Source organism: Pseudopodoces humilis, chromosome 12 (genome assembly GCF_049639895.1).
Source record: "Pseudopodoces humilis isolate 2021_Gansu_Grassland_sample_001 chromosome 12, ASM4963989v1, whole genome shotgun sequence".
NCBI lineage: Eukaryota > Metazoa > Chordata > Aves > Passeriformes > Paridae > Pseudopodoces > Pseudopodoces humilis.
Window position 1 is genome coordinate 20532590 of NC_142211.1, and position 22736 is coordinate 20555325.

At 44.2% G+C, this 22736-nt stretch overlaps 1 pseudogene; it reads right to left on the reverse strand.

Moving 5' to 3' along the window:
• LOC148183485 (3-hydroxy-3-methylglutaryl-coenzyme A reductase-like) overlaps window positions 1-17172 on the reverse strand; it is a 31288-nt pseudogene extending 14116 nt beyond the window's left edge.
• Between the last annotated feature and the right edge of the window lie 5564 nt (window positions 17173-22736).

Below are 22736 nucleotides of genomic sequence, written 5' to 3' on the forward strand. Positions count from 1 at the left end.
CGGAGAGGCACCGACGAGATATTCATCACCGGACCCAAACACCTCGCCTTGCGGGCTACCGTTGGGGGAAGCCATCAGGTAAACAAAAGGAAAAATCCAGCCGAAATATCCATCGGCTCCAACCCGGATCCAGCCATCCCATCCGGATGGCCTGAACCACAAGAGCCACTCAGAATTTCTTTACATATGAGGAGACTCGGTCCGGACGTCCATTCGACTCTATTCTCCAATGCCAGGAAATCAATTCATACGACAATCAAGGACTGTTGATGAATGGTGCCTGCCTGGAATTTGGCCTCAAGGCTAAAAATCCCTATAAAAACCCCGGACAGTTTACCCTCCTTCGTGGATTTGGGAACACCTATACCTTTAAGTATAGACCCCTGTCCACCCAGCGCTGCGCTGTTTGTTTTATTGTGGTTTTCCCTCATTGTTTATTTTTTATAAAAATTGTTTTATAATAAATTGTTTTTATTTAACCCAAATCTGCCTTTGCATTTATAACAAAGCTATGGAGATGGATAATAGTAGTTTAAAAAAGACTCCTTTAATTCATAACAGAGTATTGGGAGGAATAGAGTGTTCAAAGTGGTGGGAGAAAAAGAGAGAGTACTTGTGATACTGTGAGTTGCTGGAACTGGGTAGAGTGAAGATTTTGAAGCCTTGGAGGCAAAGAGAAAACTGCTTTCCAGGAAAGCTCACAGAGACTGATGAAGAAGACTTTTGCCTTTGAATAACTCATCCTTAAAATGACATCCCTAAACTCATGGCCCATACACACCTCAGAGTGATGTGAAATGGGAGGAGAAGATCTGATGACAGATTGCCGGGCAGCTGACATCAGAGCCATAGAAACTATAACACTAAGCAAAGAACAATTAGCCAACATTATATATTGAAATCTGTTGCGGCTGGGTCTGGGGGTCTGTCCGAATCCCAGCTCTGCCAGTAACAATCCGGGATAGACGTCCCGAGAAGGAGCAGCCATCCAGGGAGTTCCAGGCAGTTTCCAGCCAGGGGTAACCCTTACGAGTGTGGCCAGAAGCTTCAAGTGATCAGGTCTTTTAGAAGTGATTTCTGCATTTTCAGTGATCAGCTCAGATCAGCCTAGCCAGCTCCGTTCATGGGTTACTCCAGCCAACGCATAGACAAGAGACAGGAGACCGTGTGGCTTTCCACTGGAGTTCTTTAATGCAGGCTTCAGCGAAGGGGGCCATTGACGATCTGCTGAGGCAGTCCCCTCTGGCTGTCGGCTCGGGGAGTTCCCACTTCCTCTCCCCCCCCCCCCCCCCCCCCCCACCCCCCCCCCGCCATGGAGAGTGGCAGCGGGTGGAGCTTTTTTTCCCCTGCCCCCCATCCCCCCCCCCCCGCTCACTGCCTGGGGCCGGGTTTACCATTGTTGCTGGAGTTTCCTTCCTCCTGACCCCTCTGTTTGAGTCTCTGCCGCTGACAGAGATGTGTCGGCCCCCCTCCCCCTCTGCCCCGCCTCGTGGATGTGGCGGGGAGCCCGAGGGGGCGGAGAGAAAGCGCCGCTGCCTTTTCCAGCAGTCGGGGCCGCTCCGTGTTTCTCCGGTCCCGACCTGGGAACACGTGGGAGAATCAGCTTTTTAGTTTTCCGAGTACAGTGAAGTGCTTACGCCGTTTGTGCCCGTGCACTTCCGGTTCCCTGTGTTCTCTCCCCCCGTGTTCCCAAGTCTCCCCTGTGAGTGTTCCTTCCTACACCTTTGTAGGTTTACTCCCTATTGTCTGGCATTTGAAGGAGTCTATGTCTGTTATTTCTTATCTTAGCTTGTCTATCCCCAATTTCTAGAAAGTTTGTAAGCCAGCCAGCCGTCACTGGTAACTGGACCTTCTAACCTCCCACCCTCCGAAAAGCCCCGTTTAAAGAAGCAGCCCGTCTCCTGAATCCTCTGTCTCTTCCTGGCGTTCCCTTTTGTGAAAAAACAAAGTTCATTCCTGTAAAATTTTAAAAAGGTTTAATAAAGACAATAAGACACATAAAATAAAGCAAAGAGTTACGTCCGGGTGCCTTGGCGCGATGCCAAGAGCACAGCTGGTATCTTGGGAACACCCTTTTTATCTCATCCTGCTGTGAGGGTTTAATGCATATTCAAAGCATGTCCCCTCCCTAGTTCCGATTTCTTAGAACATGCTCTGTATGGTTTTTATTTCTGCTGATCATCAGTATTTTTGCTGATCATCATTATTTTTGAGTTTGGTTTCCTTTCTTCTGCAAATGGTCAGTGTTGATAACAGTCCGGGACCCTCATCCTTCCTTTGATGGCAGCTGGCCTTCATATCCTACCCCCGCCGCCAACGGCCTGGTCCTGGCTGCTGATAACAGTTTGGTCTCCATTTCCTGCTGCTGATAACAACCTGGTTTCCACTGTCCTTCTGCTGATAACAGCTTGGTCCTCCCATTGTCTTGCCTGTTGGAGTTATCTTGCCTTGTCCAGATGAAACATATCCCTACAGTTCAGAATTCCTTTCTAAGCCTATAACTTGCTAAGAGAGAGAAGAATATAGCAAAAAGCATATAGCATATAACATTTATCATAATACTTGTGAAAAGCCAATATTTACAGTATGAATTCACAACACTTTGCAAGAATAAACTGTGAAATATAACCTAGAAGAGTCCCCCGCTTTGGCTTCTTTACTTGGTCAATAGACTTGCGCTCAGAGGGAATTGGCATGCTCAAATCCTGATCCGAACCCAGAAAGCAGTTCTGTCCAAGACCTCTCCTGGCCCCGGGCCACAGATAGAAGAAAACCTACATTTGAGCTAGCTGGAAAACTCTGGCCTGAGTCAACAATCTACCACCAAAGTCAGCGAAAGCTGGGATTTTTATAGGGAAGGAAAAAATTGGGAAGGGGACCAATGGTTTGAGACTGGGATAAGATGACCAATAGTTAATGGGGAGATAACATGGGGTCCTGAAGCAGAAAGGGGTCCACACCTTAGTCACCATGAGAAATCCCTTGTGAAAGATGGCCAATTACCTATTCAGAGAATAAAACAGTATATACCCCACCTACTACTTCAGAAGTCTGGTATGCCAAAAAAGCCAATATGCCATGTAGCACACACAATTCAGAACCCCCTTAATAAAGATGAAAGAGCTAACAGCATAAATCATCATAAAAAAATTAACCAAACCAAACCACTACTACATGATTCACCAATTTTTTTCCCCTAGATGTAAAGTGTAAAGCAGCTTATTAACACGCATTTCCCTCCTCCCCATAAAGGTCCAAAAGAAATAAAAAGCAAATGCTTTGAAAAATGCCTTTAAGGTATGCTAGATAGTTTAAAAAAATACAAACAAAAAACCAAATGTCTTGAGTTTCACTGAAAAGTTATAACCAAAAGTATATATTCTATTACCATCTCCGTATGCTGTTAAAATAGATGGGGCAGTGTTCTTTATCTTCTCCATTAGTCAGCCCTGATAACTCCCTCCAGGGGACTATCTACGCTAATGGGCCCTCAAGGTCTCACATCATGACTCATAGAATTACATCATCTTATTATGAGATGCCCCACCCTCGGGGAGGTTCTGAACATTCCTACCTGTATATAATCTGAGGCTTGGAACACCATGATACCACCACTGGATACCCAGAGGACAGGACCTAAATAACCACCACTGGACCTCCAGAGAAGGACCAGACCTTTCTAGAGGATCACTGACTGCTTTGACAAAACCACATCCATCACTCCAACGGGACTGTAGCCACCATTTAATTGGACTGCCATCACCACCCTGACCAACAGTGTGTCAGGTCATATTCTGACTGCCAGTTTAAGCCAGTGTTTCTCTACTATTGCCTTTATTGTAATTTTCCTATTAAATTATAGCTCTGACTTGGAATCTTCCGCTGGTTTGCTTTCAAACTTGTACACCAAAACACATACAAAACCAACCAACCAAACAAACCCCCCACTTAAGTACTAACTATGGAACTGAAATTTATTTTACAGAGAAAATAGTTATTTGCACATAAAAATCCTTTGCTTATTACATTTAACTGTCCTCTTTATAAGAAAAGACAACTGCTACTGCTCACAGAACTGATGAAGATCAAAAGATTGAGAGGGAACATGGTAAGACTGGTTATTTTTAGTTGAATTCAAATAACTTTCCTTCACCTGTAGCAATTTTTAGAAACACTAATTTTTGCACGAATATCAAATAGATGTGCATGTACTAAAAGTGCCATTCACTTTTAAGAATATGCTAGAGAAAATTTTAAGAGTTCCTTTAAGGTGTTTTCTCAACTTAGACACAAATGTTAGGAGAAAACTGCCCTGGAATGAGTGTTTCCTCTAAAGAGAAGGGCTCCAGTAATCCCTTTTTGTCAATGAGAGGACTGAATATCCGTGGGTCAAAGTGGGAAAAAAAGGTAAAGCTGATAACAAAGCAAGAGACCCACAAAGCACAGGAAAAAAAAATTGAACCTTACACCCTACCCCCACCTCACCACGTAGCTGGGAGGTAAAGATGGCGGCTGCCCTTCTTTGTCTCAGGGAAGGGAGGAGAAAAAGAGTTCACACAGCATCTGGAAACCTGTGGGATTTCTGGCATGGGTCTCCTCGCAGCAGGCGAACTTGGTGGAGTTTAATGTTCCTTTCACTGGCTCAGTCTTTCCTGGGGTTCAGACCAGCCAGGGCCACACCCATAGGCTCCTCAGACCGAAGAAAAAATAAAGTGAGACAGTTCAAGGAAAAAAACCCAAACAAACAAAAAGACACTGAAAGGATTTGCCAGTGAAAAGCCTTCAGTCCAGGGCAAGGAAAAAACCAAAAACCCAGAAGCTTCTTGCCTAAGTTAGCGAAAATTTATCTAGTAAAGGCAACAAAGTAACAATCTGTGTAGCTGCCGACCATGCTGGAGAGAGAGAGTTTGAACATAGGCTGTGCCTGGGTTTCCCAGGCTCCAGCCCTGCCCCCTGGTTCATCTTAAAGAAACAGTGTTGTGGTGAGGATTGTTAGAATGTTACTAAGTTAGAGATTGTTAGTTTATGTTTGTAGCTGTTAGCCTGTGTTATAAATCTGTATTGTGATATTGGCTTTCGCAAGTATTAGGATGAATATTGTATGTTAAATACTTTTTGGCTATGTATGTACTTTTTTCTTGCTAACAAGTTTTAAGCTTAAAGGAGTCTCCTAAGTACAAAGCAAGGAAACCCCAGAGGGCAAAGACAGTGGGGCCCAAGCTGTTATCAGTGGAAGAACAATAGAGCCCAAGCTGTTATCAGCTGCCAGGACCAGGCCGGTGGCAGCGGCTGAAGGATGTGCTGTGAAGCCCAGCTGTCACCAGGGCAGGACGAGGGGCCCAGACTGTTATCAGCACTGACCATTTGCAGAAGAAAGGAAACCAAACTCAAAATAATGCTCATCAGCAAGAATAATGATGACCAGCAAAAATAGTGCTGAACAGCAGAAATAAAAACCATACAGAGCATGTTCTAAATAGGTGGAACCAGGGAGGGGACATGCTAAATACTTCTTGAAAAAGTTTGAATATGCATTAAACCCTCACAGCAGGAAGGGATAAAAAAAGTGTTCCCGAGATACCAGGTGTGTTCCTGGCAATGCTCCAGGGCACCCGACCATTTTAACCCTTTGCTTTATTTCCTTTGTCTCCTAATTGTCTTTTTGTTTATATTAAACTTTTTATAATTTATTAAGTGAATCTTGTTTTTCACACCTGGAATGTCTGTACACCCCCCCCAAGCCACTGCTTTTCTCCCCCCCCCTCGGCTCCCTGCCGGGGTCCGGGTTTATCTTTGTTACCGGAGTTTTCTCCCTCAGACCCCTCTGTTTGAGTCCTTGCTGCTGCAGAGGGCCTGCCATTATCCCACTCCCTCTCTGCCCGACGGCGCAGATACGGCCGGGAGCCCAATAGAGTGGAGAGAAAGCGCCGCTGTCATTTCCAGCAGTCAGAGCCGCTCTGTGTTTCTCTGGCCCGGGCATGGGAAGGTGCAGGGGTAGTCATGGCCTGCGAGCCCGCTCCCAGTGAGCACGGGAACTCCAGCCTTTGTCTCCCCCCGATCCCAGCCTGTAGTTACTGCCTCTGGTTTCCGTGCATTTTCTGGTTCCTGTGTCCTATCTAAAGAGGCCGGGTGTGTACCTTTGTCCCCCTTTTCCCCCCTGTGCTTCCAGGTTCACTTTGTACATCCCACGCATGATAAAATGTTTCTTATTTGGGGTGAGAGGAATGACAGGTTTGTCTTTACAAACAAGCTGTGTGTCTGCTGATAAGATGCAACTATCAGTGAGAGACAACAGAAACAATGGGATGGATTCCACTAAAAGATGAAAGAGGCACTGAAAGAGCACCATGAATTCCACAAAAGTTAAGAATTAAGAAAGGATTATGCATTGGGGCAGGGGGGAAGGTATCCCAGGTATCAGGTGTTCCGGGAAGCCTGTACTTCTCAAGTACCTCAGCCTATGGGGAAAGAGAGAAGGGACAAGCGGCTGAGAATTAGGATAAAAATGAGGCTGCGCCCTCCAAAATTTTGAGAGACCCCAGGGGAATGCCCCATGGCCTCTCCCTTTATTTGAATAAAGAAAAAGGACTCCTTTGTCTCCTTTTTGGACATAAACCTCTGGTGTTTGTGGATTTATTTTCCTGACAGGGGGAATGTACATCTGTTATTTCTTATCTTAGCGTGTTTAACCTTGATTTGTAGAAAGTTTGTAAATTTGCTAGCTGTGAAAAATAATTGTTTTTTTGTGAAATGCCCACCCTACGAAGAAGTCTTGTTAAAAGAAGCACCCCAGACCCCAATCCTTTGTCTCATTCTCTGGAGTTCCCTTCACAACAATAAACTGTGAAACATAATCCAGCGGAGGAGTTTCCCCCTGTTTCTTTACTCGTTCGAGAGACTTGAGTTCAAGAAGTGAATTGCTGAGCTCAAATTCTAAGCTAGAACCCAATAAAAGGTCTAGCTAAGACTCCTGGCTTGAGTCAAAGTGAAGAAAGCCCCATCTCTGAGCTAGCTGAGAAACTCTGGGCTCGGGTCAATACAGCAGCCATTTCTGGGCATAAAGCAGATGATTAGTAAATAAAGTATCATAAAATCACCCCAAGACAGGTGTTAACAGGAACAATGGGAATGACACGAGGTTTCACCTGACACAGTACCAACACCAATCACAAGATGCTCTACAGTGCATCCAGTGTAAATGTAGGGACTAAAATTGCCATTCCATGTGAAATATTTTCTGTTATTTCATCCTAAAAATAAAAATTTCTGTGCAATAGCAGAAAGACAATCAAAGTAAGGGAGTGCACATGACGTTATTAGTACTTGAGTATTATGGTTATAATGCCTTATATAACAGATGTTAAAAAATAACTATTATGATATAATACATTCCTTTCTTGTTTCATTTCCCATAAGCTATTATATTTTGACATAATTTATTTACACAGCAAAAGTCTCATCCACCTTTGCCTCATCAGTATTCTAAGCTCCTACAACACCAATGGGCAGACTTTAATCAAAGCACATTGGGAAGAGCAGAACTTACTTTATAGAAGCCACTTATGGCATCTCCAAAGGTCTTGCAACCACATATCTATATACAATTTTTTTTTATTTTTAAAATTACTTAACTCTCTAGATTCAGTTGACAGAAAAAGAGGACATAAAAAACGTGAAAACTTTCCCCTGAGGAGAAAGATTTCCTCACAAAGCCATGCATGGAAAACTCTAAACTGCTGTTTTGTTGCTGCTGTTGTTAGTTTGGGGGGAGATGGAGATAAGCTTTAATAAAAATTTATTTGTGAGATACTTTTTTGAAAATGAAGAAAAATTTCTGTACTCATAATTATATAGTAATATACAATACACTATAATATCACATATAGACAAAATATACAATATACTCATATATACAGTATGTTATTAGTATATTACTGTATGTTACATTGTGTTTTTGTCACAATTATTCTGCTGAATTTTCATGTACAGAATTTTGTAAGTATAAATTAATTTCACTAAAAATACTTTTATTTCAGAACTTGGAATATTAGGAAAAGAGCATTCAAATGTACAATGGGCAAGACATACTGTCAGTCCTTTGTGTTGTTTACTGTTAATTGCATTAGAGCATGCATATGTATCTAGTTACACTTCATGTTTGTTCTTCTAGGATTTGTGTCTAGAAAATATGGGGAGGGTTTCTATATTAGCATGTGAGAGGGACCAACCTGATTTCTATGCTTCAACATATGTTATACATGAGGTGAATCACAAAATCACTAGGTTGAAAGAGACCTCCAAGATCAACGAGTTCAACCCATGCCCTGAAACGTCAACTAAACCATGGCACAGAGTGCCACATTCAATCTTTTTTTAAACACATCCAAGGATGGTGACTCCACCACCTTCCCAGGCAGACAATTCCAATACTTTATTATTTCAGTGAAAAACTTTTTCCTGATATCCAACCTATATTTCCCTTGGCACAGCTTGAGACTGTGTCCTCGCTTTTTTTCAGTTGCTGCCTGGAAAAAGAGACCAACCCGCACCAGACAACAACCACATTTCAGGTAGATCTAGGGAGTCATAAGGTCACCTCTGAGTCTCCTTTTCTCCAGGCTGAACAACCCCAGCTACCTCAGTCGTTCCTCATAGGGCTTGTGTTCCAAACCCCCTCACCAGCCTTATTGACTTCCTCTGGACACGTTCAAGCATCTCAACGTCCTCCCTAAACTGAGGGGCCCAGAACTGGACACAGCACTCAAGGTGCAGCCTCACCAGTGCCAAGTACAGGGGAAGAATCACTTCCCTGGTCCTGCTGGCCACACTATTACTGATACAGGCCAGGATGCCATTTGCCTTCTTGGCCACCAGGGTGCACTGCTGGTTTATGTTCAGTTGACTGTAACCAGTACCCCCAGGTCCCTTTCCACCTGGGCACTGTCCAGCCACACTGTCCTCAGCCTATAACATTGCAGGGGTTTTTTTGTGGCCAAAATTCAGGACTCAGCACTTGGACTTATTAAACTTCATCCTATTGGACTCTGCCCACCCATCCAACCATTCCAGGTCTCTCTGCAGAGTCCTTCTCCCTTCCAACAGATCAACACATGCTCCCAGCTTAGTGTAGTCTGCAGATTTACTAATGAAAGACTCAATAACCTCATCCATGTCATCAATAAAAATATTGAGCAGAACTGGCCCCAGCACACAACCCCTGAGGGACACCAGGAGCTCTTTGATTCTGAGCAGGAAAATCCCAAAACAGGGAGGAAAATTCAGCTTACTTGGAGAGTCCTACCCCCGGATTTCAAGAATAGCCCAACAATATTTGGAAACCAGATAGCAAAGGAATTGGAAGACTGGAGGAGACAAGAGCCAGTAGGGGTTATTCTTCAGTGTGTTGATGACATCCTGATTGCAGCTAGAATCAGAAATGACTGCATACAATTAAGTGTAAGTTTATTAAACTTTTTGGGACTGAGTGGGTACAGAGTTTCTAAAGACAAGGCACAGATTGCCAAAGAAGCTGCAGTTTACTTGGGGCTTGAGATCTTTCATGGACGCCAACAGCTCAGCAACGAACAGAAAGAAGCCATCTGCTGTCTTTCAGAGCCCCACACTGTGAGAGACATGCAAGCTTTCCTGCGAATGGTAGGTTGGTGTTTGTGGACAGCAAATTATGGACTGCTGATAAAACCCTTATACGGAGTGCTAGAAGCAGATGAAAAAAGAGTTATCATGTGGACGGAGAGCACAAGGGCTGCATTTAAACAACTGAAACACTCTAATGTCAGCTTCAGCATTGGGATTGCTAGACTTAACTAAATCTTTTGAACTCTACACATAAGAGACTAAATGTGGTTTTGGGGGTACTAGCTCAGCGCCTTGGGAACCAACGGAGGGCTGTGGCCTACTTTCCAAACAGCTAGACAATGTTGACCGAGGCTGGCCAGGGTGCTTGAAGGCTTTGGGGGCTACTGTCATCTTGATTAAAGAGGCCCAAAAACTCACCCTTGGGCCACACATTGTAGTGTATGTACTCCATGCCATAGCAGCTGTACTCGAACAACAGGGAGGACATTAGCTGTCCGGCAACTAGATGCTTAAATATGAATCACTGTTGTTAGAACAGGATGATGCTACCCTAAAAACAACTTCTGGTTTTAACCCTGCCATGTTTCTGTTCTCCACCTGAATTGACGATGTACCTGAGCATGACTGTTTGCAGACAATTGAAGAGGTCTATTCCAGCCAACCAGATCTGAAGGACCTGCCCCTAGAAAATCCAGATTGGGAGTTTTTTACAGATGGGAGTAGTTTCATAAGAAAAGGTAGACAGATGACAAGTTATGTAGTAACAACCCAGGACAAAGTGATTGAGGAGAAGAAGGTCCTGCCAGCAGATGTGTCATTACAGAAAGTTGAAATGATTGCACTGACAAGGGCCCTAGACCTGAGCAAAGGAAAGAAGGTAAATATATGGACTGACTCTAAATATGTATTTAGTGTTGCTCAGGCCCATTGTGCCATCTGGAAGGAAAGAGGACTGTTGAACGCTCAAAGTAACCAAATCAAACATGATGATCAGATACTTGCCCACTTGGAGAGCATTAGAAAACCCACAGAAGTAGTTATCATACATTGTAAGGGTGACCAAAAAGGGAAAACCACTCCAGAATCAGGAAATTGCTTTGCTGATAAAGCAGTAAGAGGGATTGCAGAAAAAGGTATTCTCACAGTAATTCCACAAAAAGAGATTGATTTGTCAGGGTTCACCCCAAAGTATGATCAGGAAGACCACAAACTAATTAAGTTCCTTAAGGCTGAGATCACATAAAGTAGATGGACTGTTACACCAGCAAAACAGGTAGCAATCCCACCCCGATCCTTTGGGAGATAGCTCAGAGACAACAGGAAAGTACACATTTCAGGGCTGAAAATCTTTTGAAACATCTAAAAAAGGTAGTAATAGGAAAGGGAATGACTGATATTGTACAATCAGTAGTGAGCAAATGTGAAAAAAATCCTGATGTTGATATATTTTATATATTAGTAAAGGCCTGTATGCACAAACCAGCCTTTGAAATAAGTCGTGATATTAAAGGCTAAAGTCCTTGAAACCTTCCTGCAGAAGAGAGAGTAAAGAAAAACAATATCCTTGTGTGTAGGAGAAAAAATGTAAACTGTGTGTGTTAACCAATAGTAGCTTGCTCTGCCTGCTGACCCTGTAGAACCCTATAAAAGTGTGCTAAAGATAGAAATAAACGGTGTTCACAATTACTTCTGTGAAGACTGGTGAATAAGCTGGCGGTCTCTCAATATTTGGCACTCTGAACAGGACACCCTGCGGGCAGGGGGGCTTCAGTGGATCGATGCACGGTGGGACAGAGCCTTGGACCGAGGTTGGTGGAGCAGATCTGAGTGCAGATAGATGCTGCCTTGGATCGGTACCAGATAGGCGGCTTGCGAATCAACGGGGGCAAGTCGCTGGGGGACCGAGAGGCAGGGGCGTTGTAGAAGGCTCGCAATCTTCCCCCCTGCTGCGGGCCGTTAGCATGGATGTGGAATTTGCGGCCACGGCAGATAAACTGCTTCTCTGCATCCTCGTTAAACGAGGCGAAGCAGCCAGGGAAAAGGACCTGAATATGCTCATTATATGGGCTAATTATCACGGGCATTTAGTAGTGCCACCACTGCTTTTTGCAGTGAAAGAACAGACTGATATATCGGCTCTGATATGGGAAACGGCAATCACGGAGAAGAGCAAGGACACTGTGTCTCTCGGTCAAACTTGGCAGATTGTAATTAATACCTTAAAAAACAGAGAAGCGAGATATGCTGAGACTGTGAGCCTCGTAATTCTACCTGCGTCACAGCGGCAGATGCCTTTACCTCCCACTGCTGGGCAAGCACTCCTATCTATGCTGCCCTTGGAGAGAGGGAGGGAGAGTCAAAGAGAAGAAAATAATGAGAAAAAAAGTTCCACAGCGAACGCTGAAACAACGAACAGAATCTGTTCAGTTATGGCAGGATGTGATACATCCAGAAATATTTGCTTCATTTTTGGAGTCACTTTTAACATGACAATCTTATTTAAGTTCCATCTTTACCACCCTGGAAGAAAAGAAGCCAAATTTAGACTGGTTTCCACCCGAACCAGGGGGACATGGGGGAGCACTGAGGTGGGCGCAGAGAACAAAGGCACCCTGGGGGTAGAAGCAGTGCAAGAAAAGTTCCAAAACCACGCTGATAAGCTGCAATGATCGCCGTTGTTAGCACCTGGCCGTGAGAGAATTTTCATGTAACATCGTCTGCTTTTGTAAAATCGTGCCCCTTTTTCCTCTATCGGCGAACAACAAGAGAGATTGAGAGAAAAAACTGCATTTGTTAAAGTCAACTTTGTGAGGGTTTTTTTTCCTTTCTCTCCATTTTTCCTCTCTGCGAGAGTATGTAGAGAATGTGAAGAAAGATAAGAGCAGAGCTGCAGCAGCAGCAGCAGGGCGGGCAGTCAACCCCCCCCGCTCCCTCTCTAAGAAAAAGCACCGGGATAATACCCAGTTTGTTAAAAAGTCATGATTTATTGGGTTTTCAAAATGTTTTTATATAACATTGTAGAGTTAATTTTGTGTTTTAAGTAATTATGAGTTTATGCAATTGCAGTTTTTAGAGTTTTACTGGAGAAATTATTGTGGTTCTTTGAAAGTTTAAAAAAAAAAAAAGTGTTTAAAGTGTTTAACAAAAGTTGCCTTGTAATAATTGGTTTTAGAACCTAAGTATAAACATGGTATGATTTACAGCTTCTAGGAAAACCTTTCAATTAATGTTATCTACAGAAGAGATTTGCGGTTTAAAAAATAATTAGTTAAGAGTACTTTACTGTACAAGACAAAGTTAAGTTAAAGTATATATTATCCATTTGCTTGCTTTTTCCACAATTTTAATAAGGTAATTTTAATGTGAGTTCTTTTGTTATATAAAACACATATGACTGCATATATACCAGTTTGGATTTTGGGTTTTAGTTTAAAAATTGGACTTGATGTTCCTGCAAAGTGCTACAAAAGCTAAATGGCAACTTGCCAAATCCTGTGTTGTTGTGGTTTTTCTCTAGAAAAATTGCACTTTAAAATCCTAACCAACTTAAGCATATACTAGGTAAATTCCTGTTATGAATGAGTATTTTTAGTAACATTTGCAGTTATTGTGGGTTATTCTCAAAGCTAGATGACATAGAATTTTGATGTATTTGTTACATTTTTATAATTTTTATAGTGAATCCATGTTATTGTTATATTGTGTTTAAAAGGTATATATCAAACTTTTAGCTGCTTTTTGTAGTAACAGAATAAGATTATGTTTTTATTTAATATAGATTAAGTGTTAATAGAATTAAGGATAGTCAAGTTTTATAATGTTTAGGCTTGAATGTTTTTAAGTTAAGTTTTATAACTTGGATATTCTTTTAAGGTTAAGTTTGTTATTTCCTTTTGTTATAAATAATTATTGTTAGGTTTAAATATTGTTTAATTTAAATTGTTTGATGTTTTATTGGAGACACTTGTCTAAACTGCAAAGCATAGTTATTTTCCTAGAGAAATGAAGATGACTACAACTGAAACAGCTGTGATAGAGCGCTGATGAACACCTGCTTATGAATAGAAGTGAATGCAGTCTGTGACACCTTTGATTTCATCAGGAGCTCTATTGGTTGTTGCAGTCTCTGCAGTTTTTGCTTGTTATAGCTTTCTTATTTTTCAGTGTTTCCAGAATTTTAAGAAGATGTACCATTGCTGAGGATCAGCTGCCATGGGGGAGGCTTCAGATTAAACCAACTGCTGCATGGTTTAATTGGTCTGGTACCTAAGGCTTCTGATAAGTTGCTTTGTACAAATGCAGTTCAACAGTTTGCTGTGCTGTAAGCATCTCATAGCTCCTACTACTGAGAACCTTGTTCAAGAAATATGTCAAGAGGCATCTTTCCAGTTTAAAGCCTAAGGCCCTGGCCAAGCCTTGACTTTACCTGGATGAAATGTTTGCCAACAGATCCAGATGTTTTCTGTACCAAAAGAGTATTTGAGTCAGTTTTTGACTCAACAATTTGACCCTATTAATATGACAGCTGGATCAATTTTGAAGTGGGCTTGGAGAATCATTTCCGGAGGTGATTATCCAATCCTTCACTGATTTTTTTTTTGTTTCTGTTTGTTTGCTAACTATGGGATGCTGGTGCAGTGTTTTAGTAATTAATAGTAGCTTTATATTACATATGTTATTAATAATGTTTATGATTTAATTGATTTTAACCGGTATAAGTTCTTATTAATTGTGTATATGGTTTTATGTTGATGTTTATAACAGAAGTACATCTCATTTTTATTTATTTTTAAGAAAACGGGGGAGATTGATGCCCTAAAAGCATTTAATTAGTGTAATTATTAACTTCAAGGAGAGAAATGTCTGTGTTTTGTTGGCAGGCTCAAAAAGGTCACCTGTCCGTCTGACCAGACTGTCTGCCTCTGAACACATGAGATCCAGTGAACAGAGATGTCATCACACAGCCTTGGTACTTCAGACATGGATCAGAAGTGGACCTGTCAGGACACAGTTGTGTCTGAACACTACATAGACAGTTTACCAACATAAATTTTATGTTGATATTATGATGTTGTGTCTCTACCAATTTTTCAGATATCCTTTGTTTTAAGATTTAGAAGGATCTGAAGAACAACTTGAACATCAAAGCCCTCAGTCACCGATCATCTGCCAGCTGACATCACGGGAGCAGTGAATGTTCCAGGACTGAATCGTGTTAGAGAAATTCTGTAGAAGATCTAAGAGAAGTGTAGAGACTCCATTTAACTATATATAAAGCAAACTGTAGTTGTGTGTTTACCCTTTCAGCAAATTGCTTTCACGCTTAGACTACATATGTACCAGAGCACGTGTGTTAAAGGTAGTTAGATAATAGTTTAAGATAAAGAGTTTAGCCTGTGTAGTAATTGTTATGTTAGTATAAAGTATAAGTATTCCTGTTGTAGTGCATCTAAAAATCTTGGTACCTCCCAAGGGTAAAACTCACCTCTGGTTGTGTAATGTGAGTTCCTACCTGAGAACCTTCTTTCCCTTCCCCCTTCCCATTGGCTGTGACCTCCCTGCATCCCCTAATCACCCCTGCCCCCTGGTATAAGAGATGAGACCCAGAGCATTTCGGTCTCTCTCTTGCCCCGGATGGACGACAGACAATAAACCCGGGATTATTCCAGCAAGTTTGAGCCTCCTGTGTCTAGATACTTTGAGTCCGTGTTGTATCCACTCCAGGACCCCCTCGGCCGCCTGTGCCTTGAGACGAGCAGGCTCACACCACGGGGGGTGGGACAGAGGGGTCCCATCGGGGAGAAGGATTACAACAGAGTGGCGCCCGGCGTAGGGGCTGAACAAGCCCACGTTTAAAGGCTTATCGGAGCCAGGGTGAGCCCTTCTTTGGAGACTTTGGATGCAGTTTAAAAAATACAGCAAAAAAAGTTTCTGAAAAGGAGTCGAAAATCCTCCAGCACCAGGGGACCGATTCCAGGGCAATAAGTATCTTTCCACTGCCAGAAAACGACAGAAAAAGGTAAGATTGAACTCCGACACCGGGCTGGGAGGGGTGGAGAGTGAAACAGACCCCGGGGGGGACTGTGTTCTGTGTAACTCCTTCCCAGCGGCAGCACCCCAAGCGTGTGGGGTTCCCCCAGCCGTGGGCAGAGACGGGGTGGGGGGGGAGAGGGAATTCTCCCTGCTGTCTGTAGAGTGTGAGTTTAATTGTAATCCTTTTGGTGCAACTTTGTTTTCTGTGGTAGGGAAAATAGACAGATTGTGTGCAGAGCTGCTGTGACCTCCAAAATGGGAGCCCGGCTCTGCACACAAGAAAGGAGTCATACACAAAAAGTACAGAATTTTTTAAAAACCACAAATGTAAAAATTTCAAAACATAAGATAAAACAGTTTGTATCATATTTGACTCAGCAAAGTAAACAGATCGAATTGTTGAAATTAGATTCAGTAACTGCCTGGGATGAAATTGGAAATTTATTAACCTTAAAAATAGAAAGAGGAGACAAATTGGCCCTGAAATTCCTCCCGGTTTTTCTTTTAATTCGAAAAGAATTAGTTAACAGAGAAATAAAAACGGAAGACAAACGAACACCGCAGTATCCACCTAACTTTCCTAACTTTTCCCCCAAAACCTCTGTTCCCCCAAGGAAAAAGATACCCGAGACAAACAATACAAGTTCTAGTCCGGTGTGTCTCTCTCAGCCACCCAGTCCTGCCTCACAAGCCATAAAGGCTCCCTCCCTATACCCCTGCAGTGTTAAAGAAAATGTATCTTCCTATCCCCACATGGCTGAGAGCCAAGATGGCACTGGCCACGTGTTACCTGGCCACATGGTGAATTCCCCTGTGTATTCCCTTTCTTCTACCCATGATCCCTCCCACCCACCGGTTCCCACCCATAACCCTTATCACAACCCCTTTGTTCCCCCTGATATTCCACCCTGCACCACCCCCCAGCCCTGCCTGGCCCCACCCTATGATCCTGTCCCCCGAGGCTGTAACCCTATCCCCTATCCCTCCGGCCCCTGTCCCGCGGGGAGGAGGAGCGGGGAGGGAGATAGTTACACCCCTTGCTCCTGCAGAGGGGCAGGGGGAGGGGTGTCCCGGCACTGCTGCCCGATGGGGGGGTGCCTGCCTACCGGGCCTGGAGTGGTGGGGCGCGGGCCCTGTGCCGGCTCCTGTGGGGGTGGGGCTGGGTCTCTCCACAAGCCCGGTGAGGGAATGGGAACCCCGGAGCCCGGCGTGAGGGGGGGCCGCCCCCTGCCCGGCTCCTGCGGGGGAACAGGCACCCCGGAGCCCGGCGTGGGGGTGTGCGGGACCCCGGAGCCCGGCGTGGGGGTGTGCGGGACCCTGGAGCCCGGCGTGGGGGTGTGCGGGACCCCGGAACCCGGCGTGGGGGGGGTGGAACCCCGGGGCCCGGCGTGGGGAGGTGCGGAACCCCGGAACCCGGCGTGGGGGGGGCGGCCCCCTGCCCAGCTCCTGCGGGGCAGGAGCTGTGTCTCTCCACAGGTGTGGGGAAGGAACAGGCACCCCGGAGCCCGGCATGGGCGGGGGCGGCACCCCGGAGCCCGGCATGGGCGGGGGCGGGCTGAGGAGCCCGGGGAATGCCAGCCCTGGAGAAGATGAAGTTAGGCTGACAGCAGCTCCTGTAGTATACAGTAACAGCAGAAGAGCAATGCGATTACAACATCAGCCTTTCAATTATCAAGTAATCAAAGATATTTGTAAAATTAAAAATTATTTTGGTCGTGATAGTGAAGTCTTAAGGGGAATAATAAGAACTACATTGAAATCACAGGATTTAATTCCTGCAGATATTAAAGATTTATTTCGGTGTTTGCTAACTCCCTCTGAATATGATCTTTGGGAAAGCTTATGGAAAAGATCGTTAACAAAACTCCTAGCTGAACTCAAACAAAGTAATCAAAATGCACATGATACAGAGAACAATGAAATCACTTTAGAACATTTATGTGGGGAGGGAAATTGGATTAATCCTGCTGATCAAGTGAAAATATTAACAAAGTTTGTTGCAGATAAAGTTTGTGATGTGGCTGAAAACATTTTTAACCAATTACCAACAGTTGATATTCAAGTCAGTTATGTTAATATTAACCAGTTTCCATGTGAGAGTTTCTTACAGTTTGTAGATCGTCTGAGACTACAGATACAGAAACAAGTTAAAGAACCAGTGGCCCAGGCAGAACTGCTTAAAGAAATGACCCAAAGAAATGCCAACGAGGCTTGTCGTAGAATAATTCAGTCTTCCTATCAACCCTCCACCCACCATAGCAGATATGATTGAAGCGTGTGCCCAGAAAGCAGACTTGTACAGTGTACACGACAAGAAACCAGACAACCCAAGGACAGTAGCAGCAGTGACACCAGGAATGAACAAGCCACAGATGTCACCAGGACAGCTGCAGCACATTGTCTGTTTCCGGTGCAAGAGGCCAGGACATTTTGCAAGGAACTGTCCTCAAACCCAGCAACAAGGGAAACAGCAGAAAAAAGACTCTGTTTTAATGGGAAAAGGGGAGGAAAGGGAGCGGGGTGAGAGACTGCAAAAATATAATTGTGAGGAATGTTTGCCTAATAAGGTCTGGCAACCGCAAAAGCGATTCAGACTTGTAACTTCTAAAGCCTTTTGTTTCAGATCTGGCCGCTGGACTGTCGTGGGAGTAGATTTGCAGGATAATTCACAAGACCTGGCTGGACTGGATAGTAGGTATTTTGTTATTGGAGACACAGCACACACACCAATAGAGATTGAGGTGGCTCCCATGACAATCACGGGAGACCTAACACACCTCATCCTCTTAGCTAGGTGCCCCCAACCACCTTTTTGTGTAGACAAAGGGCAAGTAATAGCCCAGGTAATCCCTGTTCCAACAGAAGTCCCAGTAGATGACAAAGTACCTGGAGTCTACTGGGCAGAAGTAGTGGGTGAAAACAAGCCCATTATGGGATGCAATTTAACACATAAATCAGAACATCTCCATGTAGAAGGGTTAATTGACACTGGGGCAGATGTGACCATCATACCGGAAAAGGTGTGGCCCTCACATTGGGACTTACAACCAGTGGCAGGGAAAATACAGGGTGTTGGAGGAATGAAACTGGCAAAAATTGCTAAAGATATCGTCCAGATCGAAGGTCCGGACGGTAGGATAGCTAGTGTCCGACCTTTTGTTATTGACTACAAGTGCCCCTTGTGGGGGAGAGATACCATGTCGCAGTGGGGGGTAAAACTAACAATCCCTGAGACACCTCAGGATTTTTGATAGAGGCCACTGTAAAGAGTCCTGACCAAAAATTATCTTGGCTAGATAATGATCCAATTTGGGTGAACCAGTGGCCTCTCAGCAAACAAAAACTTGGGGCGCTAGAAAAATTAGTGGAAGAAGAATTGGCTAAAGGACACATAGTAGAAACAACCAGCCCTTGGAATTCCCCGGTGTTTGTAATAAAAAACCCAGGGAAAGATAAATGGCGTCTCCTTCAAGATTTAAGAGAAATAAACAAAAAAATACAGGACATGGGATCTCTCCAACCAGGAATGCCATCTCCAACCATGCTACCGCAAGATTGGCTACTAGCAGTAGTAGATATTAAAGATTGTTTTTTCCAAATTCCCCTGCATCCAGAGGATGCACCAAGGTTTGCCTTTTCCATTCCCACAATTAACCGGGAAGCTCCAATGAAACGGTACCACTGGACAGTTCTACCTCAGGGGATGAAAGCCAGCCCCTTCATCTGCCAGTGGTATGTGGGGTCATTGCTGTCCTCAGTGCGTGCTGAAAAGAGAGAGGCTATCATTTTGCATTATATGGACGATATTTTAATATGCTGTCCCAATAACAACATACTGAAAGACACCCTTGACCTAGTGGTTAATGTTTTAACCTCTGCTGGATTCCAATTGCAGGAAGACAAAGTTCAAAGGATGCCATCTTGGAAATACCTGGGCCTGGAAATTACTGCACGGACTGTTGTTCTACAAAAATTGGAAATTATTGGTAATCCTAAAACTCTAGCAGATCTTCATTCTCTATGCGGGTCACTAAACTGGGTCAGACCATGGCTAGGTCTCACAAATGAGGACCTGAGCCCCCTACTCAATTTATTGAAAGGGGAGAGAGAATTACTGTCTCCCAGGGAACTGACTCCAGAAGCAAAAACTGTAATTGAAAAGGCACAAAAGGCCTTGACAGAAAGACAGGCACACCGCTTCAAACCTGAGCTGCCTTTCAAATTTATTGTCCTGGGGAAATTGCCACACCTGCATGGGTTAAAATTCCAATGGGCCGAGGGGCAGAGAGATGCACTCTTAATCATAGAGTGGGTCTTCCTCTCCCATCAAAGACCCAAAACTATCACCAAGCCACAAGAGCTGATGGCTCAGCTGATTCAAAAGGCCAGGGTAAGGCTGCGGGAACTGGCAGGTTGTGATTTTATGTGTATTCACCTCCCAGTCAGGCTCTCTGGAGAAGGCAAACACTCCCCTGAGAGACTGACCAAAGAGATGTTTGAGCATCTGCTGCAGAGCAATGCTAACCTCCAGTTAGCTCTGGACAGCTATAGTGGGCAAATTTCAGTTCATGCACCATCACACAAATAGTTTCATGAGGAATTCCATCTCATTCCTCGTGAGAAAAGTAGCCGAAGGCCACTCAAAGCGCTCACAGTGTTCACTGATGCATCTGGGACATCCCACAAGTCGGTGATGAGTTGGAGATATCCACAGACTCAGCTTTGGGAAGCTGATGTTGAGTTTGTGGAGGGGTCACCCCAGATAGCTGAACTAGCTGCGGTCGTGAGAGCCTTTGAGAAATTTTCAGAACCAATTAATTTAGTTACTGACTCAGCCTACGTAGCAGGAGTGGTGTCCAGAGCGGAACAGGCAGTTCTCAAGGACATTGAGAACGAGCATCTCTTTAGATTGCTTTCAAAACTGATTTATTCGGTTTCAAATCGAGAACAACCTTTCTATGTGATGCACATAACATCGCACACCCCATTGCCAGGTGAAATCGCTGAGGGGAACCGGAGGGCTGATTCCCTTACTGCCCCAGCTGAAAATGTATGTCTCCCAGATGTGTTTCAGCAGGCAAAAATAAGTCACCAGCAATACCATCAAAATGTACCAGGACTGATTCGTCAGTTCCAGCTGACACGGGATCAGGCTAAAGCCATCGTGGCTACCTGTCCCAATTGTCAGCTCCAGGCAGTGCCATCATTGGCCATCGGGGTTAATCCCCGAGGCCTCAAGAGCTGTGAGGAGCGGCAAACAGATATCACTCACATCCCCAGTTTTGGCCGCCTTAAGTATGTACATGTGAGTATTGATACATACTCAGGAGCAGTGTATGCCTCTGCTCATGCAGGAGAAAAGTCTGTACATGCTAAACAACACTTAGTGCAAGTCTTTTCCGTATTGGGAATCCCTAAAGAAATTAAAACAGATAATGGCCCAGCGTATCAATCCAAGGAGTTCCTGGAATTTGTCCAGCAGTGGGGAGTGGAACATAAAACTGGCATCCCCCACTCCCCCACAGGTCAGGCTGTAATCGAGCGTACACACCAGACGCTCAAACAAGTCCTAGCCCGGCAAGGTAGAGAAGCAGTGTGGATGTCTCCCCAACAGAAACTCTGTAAAGCTCTGTTTACCATTAACTTCCTAAATTGCTCATTTGAAAACATGAATCCTCCTGTAACTCGGCATTTTAACAGTGGTGATCAGTTTAAATTGTCACAGCATCCACCGGTGTTAATCAGGGACCCTGAAACTTGGCAAACCAAGGGTCCCTATGAACTTGTCACCTGGGGGCGAGGTTACGCGTGTGTATCCACCCCTTCAGGCCCCCGATGGATTCCTCAGAAATGGGTAAAACCTTTTGTTCCAAAGAATCCAGCACCAGCAAGAAGAAAAGAGAAGCAAGTGGCTGTTGATTCCAAGAGAAGACGCCGCTGAAGAGAGCAAGAAGAAACCTCTCTAGCCTCTGACCTGCATACTGTAACTGTGAATATGTTTTTAAAAAAAAATTTCTGTTTCCTTTTTTTAGAAATAACCTACCTCTTACTCAAATACATGTTTCTCATTTTTGTATAACAGAAAAGGGTGAGGTGTTGTAGTGCATCTAAAAATCTTGGTACCTCCCAAGGGTAAAACTCACCTCTGGTTGTGTAATGTGAGTTCCTACCTGAGAACCTTCTTTCCCTTCCCCCTTCCCATTGGCTGTGACCTCCCTGCATCCCCTAATCACCCCTGCCCCCTGGTATAAGAGATGAGACCCAGAGCATTTCGGTCTCTCTCTTGCCCCGGATGGACGACAGACAATAAACCCGGGATTATTCCAGCAAGTTTGAGCCTCCTGTGTCTAGATACTTTGAGTCCGTGTTGTATCCACTCCAGGACCCCCTCGGCCGCCTGTGCCTTGAGACGAGCAGGCTCACACCACGGGGGGTGGGACAGAGGGGTCCCATCGGGGAGAAGGATTACAACATATTCCCCCTTCAAGAGCTAGTGTAAGCATCTTTGAAAGTTCATTTAACGTTAAAGTTTTAGCTGTGAGTTTGCAAATATGGTGTCATTTATATGGAACAAACTGCTTATGGTAATTGTGATGTTTATAGTCATGACCAACTGTCTCCTAACTAACATCCAAAAGCGACAGAACATATGGGTCGCTCTGGCACACTGAACTGGCCAAAGGTCAACGTGTTTGAGCCTAGCCACACCTGGAGATCCTTTTCGCACCTGTCTCATAGGAGTCCCTGAATGGGATCCTCCAGCATTTAAAGGTTTAATTAGTAATGAGACTCTACTGAATCGATTGGCAATGTTGCAAGAGTGCAATCACACTGTTGGCTTCACATTAAGACACCTTGAAGCCTGTTGGCAAGCAAAAATTACCGAAGTTCTCAATGTTACAACCCTCAGAAGAATTAGATTTGTTAAGTTCCACCAATACCTCAGGTGGATGGATAATGTTTGAACCCCAGACAAAAAGTCATTCTAACAAAGTAATGTAACACTGGGCTGCAGTCAGCCCTATAGCTGATCTCATTACTACCATTGAAAGTAAAGCCTTTATTCACGGTGCAATCTCACAGGACAATTACCAAAGCGATTACCT